Source organism: Hetaerina americana, unplaced genomic scaffold, assembly GCF_022747635.1.
Source record: "Hetaerina americana unplaced genomic scaffold, ioHetAmer1.1.p SCAF_6, whole genome shotgun sequence".
NCBI classification, from domain to species: domain Eukaryota; kingdom Metazoa; phylum Arthropoda; class Insecta; order Odonata; family Calopterygidae; genus Hetaerina; species Hetaerina americana.
In genome coordinates this window covers 13,546,444-13,559,458 of record NW_027287205.1, presented here as the reverse complement: position 1 = coordinate 13,559,458, position 13,015 = coordinate 13,546,444, and the positions used below count along the sequence as shown (strand labels likewise).

Genomic DNA, 13,015 nt, shown 5'->3' with positions numbered 1-13,015 from the left:
TAAGAGAGATAGTGCCAATAAAATTAGAGAGATCAAGTGTAGGAAAGTAATATTTCAGATATCATTTTTTCCATGAACGATAAGGGGTCATAATAATATTGTCCGACCGCGATAGGGTCATGTCTGGGTAAAAATTAGTCTGTTGTGTATTCACCCCCTGCCACACAACCTAATGGTGGCTTGCGGGGTAAATTAATAAAAAATATATAAAATAAAAATGGTGACATCCCTTGGATGGTTGCCAAGGGATGTCGATAAAAAATTACAAAATAATCACCGTTGTTAACTTGATTTTCCAGAACAATTTTTATAATCAGGCAGTAATAAAGTTTTCCTATTGTCTTCTTCGCTCTGAAATGCATCCAATTCTCTATCCATGTTCTCAGTGGAGACATTCGTCCTTATATCTCAAACATCCATGATTCCTCAACCGCTAAATTACGCCACGGATTTGTTTTGAGACTACCCGGATTTGCATGCAACTCTGCTCTTCCCGAGGCCTCTGAGGTGTGCTCAATGTTCCATATTATCAAACACGGTCAGCATTGTGCACGACACCATAGTGGACCTAATTTTGTTATTTAAAAAAATTGTTAAGTTTTAAGTTTCAAACCTGGCAGGTTATTCATATTGACCTAAATCAATTAACATAACATGAGTAATGAATTGAGAGGGAATCCCGGAACACCTCTTATACGTGAAATTCTTAGACTTAATTTGGAGTCGTGGATTACATTGATCGTGTTTTGTAATCTATAGCTGTAAGGGTGCTGGCGTGAAAGCGCTCTCCAATGCGGAACTCGGTGCTGGAGTCAGTGCATCGCGAGGCGTGCTCCATTTGCTGTCGAAACAGAGGAAATCGTTGGGCGTTTCTTTGGCTACCGACGAAAAAAGGGAGCTTCTTTCGATTCTTCCTCGTTCTGTCCACTTTGAAAGCATTAATGGCCGAAACATCGCACCAGAAGCAATTAAGTAGAATTTCAGACGATAGCACCGCAGCAAGCATTTCAGATTTCGGAGTGAGAAAGTATTTGGAAACGCAATGAGGTAGGATTCATCAGAGATGTGTTATTTTACAATTCTCTGAATATGTGATGAATATTTTAAAACTCATAGGATAAATGTGCTAATCTGAATAGAAGTAGAACTTACATTAGTTCGGGTGCGAGAAATGTGGTCTTCAGTGCAACAGTCAGACTGGGCGAAAAGCTTAGGATGTTTTTATCTATGATACCGAAACAGATAGCTTTTCCGAACTTTTGTAAGAAAACGAGCATTATTGATAGTTTTGATCCTGCCATTTCACATACGGGCATAAGTTGGGTTTATTAGGAAAATTTGAAATTGTTGATAACCAGGCGGATGTTTTACTTCGTAATGACCGTGTGTTCTCTCCCCATTCTCCACTCCTGAGTATTGGCACACTAACCACTTCAATATTATTTGTTGTTCTGCCGTACGGCGGGTCCTTGGACTGGGTCTGTGACTCTCCTGTATCTTCTTCAACTCTCTTTACCCTCAGCATCCTTCTCAGCTACCTTTTGTGCTTAAATTCCTCAAGCAATAGGATTCTTCTTTTAACGCCTCGAATTCCCTCTTGATCTTCCCTCTGGGCAACGGGCACTTCCTTCACAGGATACGCCCTAATCAATCTGCTTTCCTATGAAGAGCGGCATCACTACCCTCTTCTCGGTTACCCTTCTGAAGGCTCTCTCATTTGCCACAAATTCCTTCAAATTTTATCTTTTATTCACTTTTTTCTTAACAAATGGTGCCGTGGCCATGGAAATCGGAGTTCCGCGGTTATCTTTTTTTTTAATTTATCTTCGCGAGTATAGTGAGGAAATAATACTGCGATTCCACGTTTATAATTATGGCACGACCATGGTTTCGCCGCTGTGCTGCTTCGCCAGTTGTCGCACGAAAGTAAAACCATGGTCGTTAATAAATTACAATTGAGGATTTGTAGTGTTTTTTCCTCCCTTTCCTTATGTGGGAAAAATTCCATCGAAAGATGCTAAAAACAGTGCTCTATAATTTTACTTCGGTCATGGCGATCTTGTTTCAACAGACTTCCGAAGTCCTTGATCTGATTGACATTTTTTGATTCCTCCAGGAAAGGAAGGAACATTTCGATGAAGTTCTTTCCTCTCCGATATTCCCAGAGTTTTTGACTAGTCCTAAGCAATTTTTATGACAGTTGCGAATTTAACTAAAGGAAAAGTATATCCATGTTTTTTTCCAGGTCCTGGCAACCAAAAGCCTAAATTATAACAACGTTTTGACTTCGGCGATACTGTCGGCAAGCGTAGCGTTGTGCGGGTGGATAAATAAAGAAAAAAGTGCCCTCTCGGGAAATATCGAGAAAGAGGATGGGCGGTTGTTTTGGAAGAATGAGGAAAACATCGGGCGTTAGGAATCTGGGAGATGAGTGGCTATGTATTATGGGTATCGCATTTTTTTAAATCATTACTTCGGCGTCGGAAACGCTTGTTGTTTGTCTGAAAGACCTCACCTTGAAGGTTGCTTAATTCCACTTAAGGATTCCCATTACAGAATGGATACAGGTCGTCCGTCCCTCGATAGTTAACCCCTCTCAGATCGTTGTCACCGAGGCATGAAACCATGGTCACGCTTGTTGTTGTTAGCGTACCTCATATGGGCAGGGCAAGAGACGTGATGACTTTGTGGAGAGAGAGGGCGATCAGTTGCTCACCCGAAGGCCCGGGTTCGATTTCAGGTCTCTGAACACCACATCGAACACCCATGCTGTTTGATTTTTCATATCTTCCAGGTTTTAGTTGGGAAACGGATGGTGGCATACATGAACCAAAGAACTAGGGATCTGGGGGAGTGTATAAGGGAAGAGAGACTAAGGGTACCCTTCTTAATCCCATGTTATGTACTGTGCGAACTTCATTTGATGTTTCAAGGGTTGGTGCGCGGTGAGCTTCTCCAAGACTTGGATACGTAGTAATACGTTGCACGCTGATGCATTAAGCTAAAACATTAATATTTTTAGAGACTCCTTATTCTACTCTTTGTTTTTACGTCAATTTTTAACGCAATGCGTTCATTTGATTAGCAAATTTATTTTGCGTTATTATTGATTCGAAATTTATTTTATCCTGAAGGACAATCTTGTTGGTACCACGGCAAGGAAAAAGAAGAAGACAGCAAAAAACCCTTATTTAGGAGCACTGTAAGAAAAATTGGGGGCCAAGTAGGAAACTGCATCAAAACAAAAATGAATTATCGTTTTATTTTTTATTTATCGTTGTAAATAGCAAGCATCTTTGGAACAAAATTTTATTCTTTTGTGAAGAAGTCAAAGCACTCAATTATAATCTGTCTTATTAATAATCGGGCATGTTAAATGTAATAGCAACAAAAATTACGACTTTCTTCTAGAATTTTGTTATATCCACTGTTAATTTTAATACCCAAAAGTTGAGCTATTTCACATTGTCGCACCCGAATACAACAGATTAACCCCCATCCATGGAAATAATTATGTACTAAAAAGTGTGAGCAGGTTTATACATTTGGAATCAATATAATTTATAGTTATCTCACTATTCAACGCAGACGCAAAAATAGCAATCCTCCATACAAGTATATTGAATAGAAACAAAACATAGCGGTTCTATTAGTGAATGCAAATCCCCCCTGAAATACGATTTCCCAATGTGGAGACGTAAGATACACGGCTTTCTCGTTCCCGATAACAACTGATTCAGGCCATTTCATCATAATCCTTCGCTCGTTTTCAAGATGAAGTTTGTAAGAAATACTCGATTTGTATATTACCGGCCTTTTTTGAAGTCGTACACAAGAGAGACAGCGCTGACCATGGGCCACATTCAATTACTTCCCTGTGCAAATGCACGATCTAAAATGTCGCATATTTAAATGACCCAGCTCTTCTGTTAGTAAGCATAATTTCTGCGCTGGTATTTATGAAGTTACGACTGATGAAAATATTTGCTTATTCGTTTGAGCAGCTGCTGGGTGTGGAACGATGATTTAAAACATTATAGAGTCTCTCATCTTGAACCGAGTTGTATATTGGGAGACAATTTTTCTCCATGAATGGCAGTTCCGCAATATCCTGAACCTCTCGTTGTATGGAGAGTTGTGACGACCGTTGTGAACACAGGTCATACCATTTTTTCCATTTTTATGCCTCTTTCTCACGATAAAATTTCCCACAGCACGCTATATTAACCGCGTAACTCTTTAATTGTGCGATGCCAAATTTTGAGCTACGTTTTATGGAATGGAGTTTTTAATGCAATCATTTTATAAAGCAGGCAAGGATACACATTTTTGCAACAGTCTGTTCTTACGATGGATTGTTTGAAATATAACAGTAGACTAATATCGTGGTGATTGCGTGTAGTGATGAAGATATTAAATTACTGTTAAATGAATATCAAAATCATGGGTTTCGTTTCCTTTTGGCTGCATTCACAACAGTCACAAAAATGCTCGGGCTAATATACCACTTCTAAACGTTTCTACTATACTTGCCGTGAATAAATGTTTTAATCAAGTAATTATCGTTAATGGTGAAACCATGTGTAATATTTGACATGGTTGAGCACTTATTCGTTAGGTGATTTTAATGCATCCATCTTGAAAGTTTTCAGGGTCTTTACGCGTTCACATTAAGAGACATTCATGGCAAGATCGAAAGGACTGAGGTATTGGTGTCGGTTTAAGGCATAGGAGAGAAGGTGATATAAAAACTCTTTCGAGAAACTCGACTGCTCAAAAGTTCACCGTCGAGGGCGGCAACCACGCGCCGGCAATGCGATGGGCACCCGTATATTCTGGGAAAACTGGGGCTCAAGAGAAAAACAATGGAGGAGGATGTTTATCGGCGAATGAAAGTAAAGACGTCGCGATACTTAGAAGGAAGCTCGCGTCGAAGCCATTGGGAATCGGGGACGCCGCGCGGCCGGTTCTCTGCTCTTCGGTGGAGGGCAAATGGTTTGGCCTGGTGACCCCGATGCGCTCCTCTCTCCCCGCCGCCTCGAAGGGCCTTCCGCTTCCGCCACACCAGGGACCTGCACACCCACGGGGAGGGGGGGAGGGGGGGGGGAAAGGACCGTGCACTCACGATTCGCCCCAATCGGGGGCACAACATCCCAGCGGCCATTTAGAGAATAGCGACACACCTTCCCCCACCTCCTCTTGTGCCATCGAGCGATATGGCGATCAGGGAGTTGATTCTCGTTCTCCTGGGCGACAGCGCTAAGGAACGACTGGGAACACGCGAGTTTTCTCTCGTTGCCAGTAACCCCGAAGAATAGACAGCAAACCGGGATTCTCCGTGGGGCTACCGTCTTAAAAGCCTTTCTTCGTGCTCGAATAACTTACGATTAGCTCGAGCAAATACCTCATAAATAAGGTTAGACCTTAAACACGTGACATTCTAGAGATATAAGAATGTAACCACTGTTTTCTCTCACATTGTGTGCATTAATTTATAAGTGAGTCATTATTTCGGAAAATTACACTAGTGTGTTTGTAACAATACTGATTGACGATATCACTAACTTATATTTTCATGAAAGATAAATCATAATTAGCGAAAGAATTGATAGAGAACTGCGAACATTGGCTCGTCATTGCCAAGGAAGCTCTAAGTGCGTGAGAATTAAGACAGGTAGTATCATTACTTGTACGAATCAATGCGAATTTATATTTTATGAGTAAAAAATTTAAACCTTACCCTTAGAGAATTAAGATTTTGTCTTATTTAATCGTAAAAAACTACACAGCGATTATTTGTTAGCTAATAATCAACAGATCGCTTTTACTTTAAACTGAGAAACGCTCCAACGATTGCGGAAAACATTCGAATGATTGTGCCATTTGATCCTTCATGATCGATAATTTCGAAAATATTGAGATTTCCGGGAAAATATTGGACATATTTCCCGAGGGAGCACGGGAAGGAGTTTAGGGATGGTTTTACGAAAGCGAAAAATTGATAAAAATCTTTAAAAATAACTATTTCAAAAAGCATGGTAAAACCCTCAATTTCAAAATTAATCCTTTTTTATTGAAGAAACGACCTCGTCCATAAAAGCCCATTATGCAAACACTTTTCTGAAGGACACGAATTCCGAAAACACGAGCGTGGAAGCACAGTTTCTCTCTAGAGATATTTTGGTGAATTTTCAGAATATATTTGTCCGCCACTCGCTCTTGCAGAAACCTCCGGTGTAATGCATAGATGTAAATGAAGTCGGGGACTTTTTTGGACGGAGCGGAAAAATAGGGGAAATTTGTGATCGAATTTCGTTTTACAGGTTATCAGCCGGTATTCGACCCAGGATCCCATCAAATGCCGGAAATATAGTGAATTGAACCAGTTCAGCTATCGGAACGCGATTGTCTGTAGGTTTCATATATATCCTACTAATCATTTTTTTACCATGAACATTCCTCTAAGATGTCTCTCGTGAGAAGAGCACCAGCAATTACAGTGGGTCGCGGCATTCCCACGGGAGGGGGGAGTGTTGTTTTTGAATCCGTTCAAGGGGAGAGCCGTCGAATATGTAATTGGACACGCATTCCGTGTCCTCGGCGTATCTCCGCGAAATCAAGTCATCGCTAATTTCGTCGCCTCTTCACTTTCCTTTGCGTCCGAGCGAGGAGAGGCGGTAACCGGTGGCAACTCCAGAATTTTCACTTCTTACTTTTTAATTCTGCATCGCTTGTCTTGTTGTGGTTGATGCCTATCATACGAGGTCTGTCCAATAAATACACGACCTGAGGCCATAAAAACTTTATTTTGCAAAATTTAGTCTACATCGATTTTGTCCACCTTCAAAGTACTCTCCATTCGTTACTATGTAGTTATTCCATCTTCTTTCTCTCTGTTTAAAGCACCCTTGGAAGTCCTCGGTAGATAAGCTTTTTAGTTTTCTCGTCGTTCATTGCTTTATTGTGTCAACATATTCCCAGTGATGTCCCCTCATCACATTTTTGCAATTTGGATTAGGAAAAAGTCGCAGGGGGCGACATCTGGCGAATCAGGAGGATGATCAAGGATGGTGGATGAATTTTTTGCCAGAAACTGGCGAAAAATCAATGCCGAATGTGTACGATTTTTGCACACATTTTTTTAAACCCTAATTTTCGGTTAAAATAGTGTGCAATGTTGATTTTCCATGCGTATATATGGTTGTGGTTCATTTTTATTCCCTTTTTCCGTATAATGAATAACTAATTTATTAGTTGAATTGTCCCTTGTTTTGAATTAAGTACACCTCCGGCATGTATACAAATTTGCACGGTATTTGATAGATTTTTACTAAATATTTTACCCTTTCCCCTTCCTCTCCCATATCCTTCCCTATCACTTACCCTTCCCACCTGTTGCTTGCACCCCGTGCCACACACCTTTTTGGTTGATCGCGGGTTGTTTATTTCGATGCCGACTCCTCACACGGCAAAGGAGAGAAAGCGGGGTGGGTGGGGGGTGTCTTCTCCCCCCGCCGAAGGTCGCACAGGTTTCACAACGCGGAGGCGGCAGTAGTAGTAGTAGTTTTGAGGGGAGGCGACCGACAGCTAAGGTCATTTGCGCCATAGGGGAAGGACAGGAAAGGATGAAGGGTGGAGAGAAACCCGGCGTCGGCATTAGCCTACTCTTTACGAAAGGCGCCAAGGGGTCCGCGGCTTAACGTCCCATCCGACGGACGGCGTACTCACTCAAAGTGCCCTCCACAAAGCACCTCAAGTAGGGATCGAGATACCTCTGAAAAATATTCAACACCGCCGGGATTTGAACCCGCGCCCTCAGGGTGGGAAGCCAGTACGTTAGCCCCCGCACCATCTCGATCCCCGCGGAGGCGGCAGCAGCATCCCAGGAAACCAGTTGCTCTGGAGAGATCGCTTCCCGTTGCACATGCAACACAATATCTGTGAACGTACACCATTGCACATGCGTATACATATGTGCGTGCGCACATCATTTGCGGTCACGTGGGTGGTGTAGTGGGGGGGGAAGGAAGGGTTGCTATGGTTGTTTTCTACCAATACAGTCACCGGGGATCCCGCTTCGTCAAAACGACGCAAGGTCTCTGGATCCCGGGGAGGGAAGAAAAAATACACATGTTTGCGAGCAAATGGCTACGGAGATGGTAAGAGTATCACGCGTTAAATTCATGTTCTCATTTGCATCACGGACACTCCTTGCACACTGACCTGCGACGTGAGATTGTTCGCCGATATTCTGCTGGGTGCCTAGCGCGATGTAAGCAGCAAACCGGACCTTGATACCAAAGGTGTGAAGTCCTCAATTAAATGTGAAAAATTGCGCAGCAATCAACTTCTGACTAAATAAATCCTGTAACCCTTACATCCACAGTTATGTCAGCACTAAAAATGCAAAAATGCCTTTTGTGATCCTATTTGTCATGCCTCTTCGGCGCGTAATCACAATTTTTGTGTTTGCAGAATATGATAAAAATAGACTTATTTTGATTAAAAATACAGGCATAGCATCGATTCAACCATTAACGGAAAGTTAATTGAATATAACATGAAATTTTTATAGTTTTTAATTGTCATTTCTGCATAATGAATTGCCCAAATCATTATTCTGCCAAGAGTATAAAACAGGAATTTTAGGATTATTTTAGTATAAAACAGGTAGTCATCTTGAAAAAAGTGAATGGTAAACCAAAGAAAACGATATTTTTACAAACATTCACATTTTCCAAAATGCGCAAAAGTGTATCAGCAGAAAAGTAATGCTTCGAACAAGTAAGCTTCTTCATAGAAATTACATCGAATGTGCTTGATGAAATGTTTCAGTTTACATATCTCCTTATCTTAAGAGTTCGCTAATTTTATTCATAAGAGGTGAACATTTTTAATATAGCATCCCTTATCACATGTAGAAGTTGTGAGCCGTCCTCAAGAAACGCCAAATGTACATTTTGTGTGTATCGACTTGGCCTGTGCAATAAACACGCGAACTGGTGCAATCTGGCGGCCATGACGCGGATTATAGTACTGCCCACTAGTGGAGCTAGTTGCCTGAGACCCAATGAGCCGTCTGTGCTTGGCGGATCGTCGAGCTGTGCGTATGGTGCCAGTTATGTTGGTTTCTGTTGTCCTTGTTTTTACTGTTTGTCGTAAATGGAAATTGGCAAAATCACGGAACAACTAATCAAAATCAAGTTTTTTGGTTAAGTGCGGTAAAAGTTATCAAGATATAACTGAAATGTTGACAGCATGTTTATGGTGATAATGCTCTGAAGAAAACATCCGTTTTCAAGCGGATTGAGCATTTCATAAATGGCCGACAAGACGCCACGGATGATGCAAGGCCGGGACAACCTTAAACCACCTGTGTTGGCGACAACATTGATCGTGTGCGGTCCCTTGTCTTTACCAATCGTCGAAAAACTGTCCGAATGATATCTGATGAACTGAATTTGGGAAAATCTAAAGTGCACACTATTTTAACCGACCATGATGGAGGGATCCTTCACTATGACAATGCACCTGCACATTCAGCATTGATGGTTCAACAGTTTCTGGCAGAAAATTCAATCACCATTCTTGATCATCCCCCTTATTCGCCAGATTTAACCCCCTGCGACGTTTTCCTATTCCTAAAATGCAAAAATGTGATGAGGGGACATCAATGGGAAGATGTGGACACAATAATGCGAGAAACGACGAGAAAACTAAAATGCCTAACTGCCGAGGACTTCCAATGGTGCTTCAAACAGTGGAAAAGAAGATGAAATAAGTGCATAGCAACGAATGGAGAGTACTTTGAAGGGGACAAAATCGATGTAGAATAAATTTTGCAAAGTAAATTTCTTACGGTCTCTGTTCGCTTATTAATTTTGACCGACCTCGTATGTATACGTATCATTTACGATTGCAGGGGGTTTTGCAATGTTTATTTTAGACCGATTCCGTCACAGGGAAAGCCGCACAGTCGAAAGGAATCAAGGATGCGGGAGGGAGAGGGAAGAGATGAAATAATTATTTGCATGCAAATGGCCGCGGAGACGTGGAGGGGATATTTGCGTCGACGTTTCCTAGAACCTCCAGCTTCCTCCTCCCCGCCGCGGCCCTATCTTTAAGAGAATGTATCTCCAAGAGCACGCATCCATTTTGTTTCTTTACTTTGACAGATGATGATGACATTGATTTCTTCCAGAGATCACTTTTAAATAATAAGGCCTAGGTGCCCACGGAGGGGGTGGTGGGTGTTTAATGCTGAATGACCTTTAAAGGTCATGACAAACTTTAACAACATTAAAATGTTTGTGGAGAGTCGAAGAATATAATATTTGATCCAAAATGTACGTAAAGGGGGAAACTTGGAAGAAAATTACCGTATTTGTTGAAATGTTGCGGTTGAATACTTCGGGAGGTGAGGCGGTGGATAATTATTATTTGTCACCCATCATATCATTATAACACAGTAATAGCCGGTATTGTTCATATTTCTTTAAATACGGCAATTGCTGCTTATCTTTGGCTGTTCAATACTTCTAGATGGAATGGACATCCGTTTTAACAATCGGTAGTAAATTCATTCAAAATATGTCTACATGAAACAGTACGAATGTGTTCCAAACCTTCGGGCTGATTACTGCATTAGGTTTTAGTAAGAGTGAGAGTGAGGTCATTGGTTTGTTGGGTATGTCTTAGTATTTAGATCGTCAATGGCATGCCAAAAAAGAGTGATCAGAAATTTAATAACATCTGGGAAGAAAAAAAAGGAGGTATTTTCTAGACAAAAGTTATTGGGTGAATTTTTACTTCATTCTAAGGTGCCATTGTTTGTTAGCTGATAGAATATGTATTTGCATGCTTGTAAGTTGAGAGGGTATTTGCAGTAATGTATATGCCACTGAGGGTGTAGGTTTGCATGGATGTGTTGATTTTGCATGTGATTTTGTTCTCTTTTACGGGTGGTGACTTAACACACCCCTCCACACGCCCTTGCCGCGGCTTTGCGGGGTATTATGTAGATGTAGAGTCAACTTCAATCCTGGTATACAGCTTAGGAGCTAAATGTGGTTGAATTGACGGCTGTAGCGAGCGAGAAACAGGTACATTGTAAGTCGTTCATGGGCAGAGACTTAAATCAGAATAATGATTCATCGTATCGTATATCGATTTACCATTCTTTCTCCGGTCTAATATTTCCTCTTCACTCCAAAAGTCATCTGTTTCTTGATGCGTAAGAATCTAACCACTAGAAAATTGAGTGCGCATCTAGCGTTTGGAACCCTGAAGAGTATTAAATAATTTCGGATTCAGTAAGGTTTAAATATAAACTGCCCGTTTGGAGAAGCATCGCTATGAAGGAGCAGAGTGAGTCACATTATTATCACATAGCCTGATTTGGGAACCGATCAAAGCGAGGGTGCCAAATTCACGGGTTAAACTTTTTGATAAATTAAAATCATTAGCGTTTAACTCAGAGAGGGAATCGGTCCAAATTATTACATTGGTGGTCGAGAGCACAGGAAATCGACTGCTCAACCATTCGATGCAAGGAATCATTTTCCTCTCGCACGAATCGAGACCTCAATAGTAGGAAAGACAATGTGAGACAAATTGAACTTCTCGACTGCCATTAATAAACAATTACTCCAACGCCTGGTGACGTTGAACCCTACCACACACCTTTTTGGTGGCTTGCATGGTATTGATGTAGATGTAGAACCCTCGGCCAAAGGCCCTCGAGGAGGCTTGCAGGGTAAGTTGTATTAGATGTAGAAATATTCGGGTGTTTTTAATGTCCCGAGTGAAAAGGAACACTGAATTCGATTTCCTCTTCGGACGAGGGCAGACGGCGGTGACGGTCCTCTCGATCTGAAGGGCCGCCACTGCGTTGCAGGAGGGCAACCTGGCCCTTGGCGTGTGGTGCCTGCTCGCGGAGATCCGTATGAGCGGGCGAGACGTCACTCGAGGACCCAGCGGCCAATCGCAGTGGCGAGAACCGTTCCGAGCGCGACCGGTTTGCTAAGTGGGTCTCCTCTCTGCTTAAGTACCTGCATCCTAATACGGATGGTATGTATTATCTCACGAGCGAGGAATCTGTGGGAATCAATAAATATAGGTTTTGTTCCCCTCTACCGAGATGCGCTCATAAAGTTCTCTTTCTTCGTTGTGGTCTTCAAAATTGCTCGGATTCAACTTGCATATCTACCAGCATTTGAATTGAATCAAAAATTACCTTCGCAAGGTCGGTTGCTCCTTGTTTACTTCAACCCTCAGCAAGTCTTTATTACCGTTATGGAACCATGTCACCAAATTAAGTTCTTTTCTTCCACCTGCTACATAGTAAGTGAAAAGGCGCTCATTATTGTCGCACTTATATCTCTAGAACAAGATTTCCATCTGAAGACATTGAAACCCGCAGTCCTCAAAAATTACGTGTGGTGTTGGTCTTTGGGTCACCAGCCATGGAATTAGAGATGTTACCAAGCTGGAACTTTGTGTAACACATTTATCTTGTAAGAGTTGCAATGAGTTAACGAGGTGTTTCCTGGCGCTGTGGTCGCGAACGGAGCGCAAGGGGGATATGGATTCCTTGCATCGAATTGCCAATGTATTCTCTCACCTTCTCGCTCTGGTCCCACCTAGTTTAATGTGATTAATTATGCAGCGGGAATTATCTACTATTTGTTTCAGTATCAGAAAAGGTATGAGATTTGTATATTTCTTAGCAGAAGATGAATGTTTGATTGATCTTAGTGCTTCCAGCAGCCCCAATTCTATGATTGTGTATGCCGATTTGAGCCGGTAGCCATAAGATGCCAACTTTGAAAACAATTCACGCCTCGACAATAATAAAGAGAAAAAAAACGAAAAATCTCCATATTAAATGTTCTAAATACGAGTCATTCAAAATAAGAGGTATCTTCTAACAGGCGTTGTAATAATTTCATAAATTAGAAAAGGATTTACAAAAATTTTCGCCTGGACCAAATTGCACTAAGGGTAAGATCTTGGA

General features: G+C 41.6%; 1 protein-coding gene across 2 annotated transcripts in view; it reads left to right on the top strand.

The window, feature by feature from the left end:
- The window catches only part of LOC139695035 (uncharacterized), a 194,508-nt gene that overhangs the window by 140,399 nt on the left and 41,094 nt on the right, over nucleotides 1-13,015 (top strand). The window lies entirely within an intron of this gene.